General features: G+C 34.2%; 1 protein-coding gene across 1 annotated transcript in view; it reads left to right on the top strand.

Annotated features, from left to right (window-relative positions):
* The window catches only part of LOC106877528 (sialin), a 10,196-nt gene that overhangs the window by 7,644 nt on the left and 1,626 nt on the right, over positions 1-926 (top strand). The window lies entirely within an intron of this gene.

Genomic DNA, 926 nt, shown 5'->3' with positions numbered 1-926 from the left:
ATATAACAAAATTCCAGAATCTGTGTTCTTTGTAATTTGTCACCATTCTGCAAATTCACAGTTATTGATTCCTATTTCCAAGGAAAGCAAGAAAGTAATAACTAACAAAAAAAGCGATCACTTCTAAAGATGATCAATTCTTGCTTTTGTAGTGATTGATTAATGACATTCGGATATATCGATAAGAAATTGCTGTTCCACACCTTTGCCAAATAAAAGAAATAAATTGTTAAACGGAGACCACTGTCGGCCTCTAATTTTCCTTTAAACATTTTGGACTTACAATGCACATGGACTAATATACCTTCGGACTCCAAACATCAAGCAAAACTTTATGAAGAAACAGTAAAAAGAAACGCAAAAATGTCGAAATTTACCAACGAACTGAAGCGTTATTATTCGTGTCGATGGAGATTATGCTATGCTTGTGGTATGGCTTTTCTTCTGCTTCAAACTTTAAGAGTTGATCTAAGTATGGCTTTTGTATGCATGTTGAAAACACCCAATCGTACAACTGAGGAAGTTAACAATACTACAAACGATCAACATTGTTCAGGTTTAGAGAATCATTCAACGAACCAAACGTTTGAAGGAGAGTTTGAATGGAGCAACTCACTACAATCCAAGAGATAGGTATATTGATAGGGTTTTCATTTGCAGGTCAAATTCTAGGTAATATTGTAGGTCTTTCAGCAGCAGGTTACCTCTGTGTATATGGATTTGATAATGGATGGGGTTCTATATTTTATGTATTTGGTGGAATATCATTCATGTTTAGTTGTGTGTGGTTTTATGTTGTTTACGATAATCCAAATGTCCATCCTGCAATCATCGAAGAAGAGCTTTCTTATTTAAACAATGCTATAAGATGTGTAAATATAGTTAGAATAGTACCATGGAAACGGTTGTTGTTATCACTGGCTGTA

This window comes from Octopus bimaculoides, chromosome 24, assembly GCF_001194135.2.
Source record: "Octopus bimaculoides isolate UCB-OBI-ISO-001 chromosome 24, ASM119413v2, whole genome shotgun sequence".
Taxonomy (NCBI): Eukaryota; Metazoa; Mollusca; class Cephalopoda; order Octopoda; family Octopodidae; genus Octopus; species Octopus bimaculoides.
This window is presented reverse-complemented; position numbering and strand designations above follow the sequence as displayed.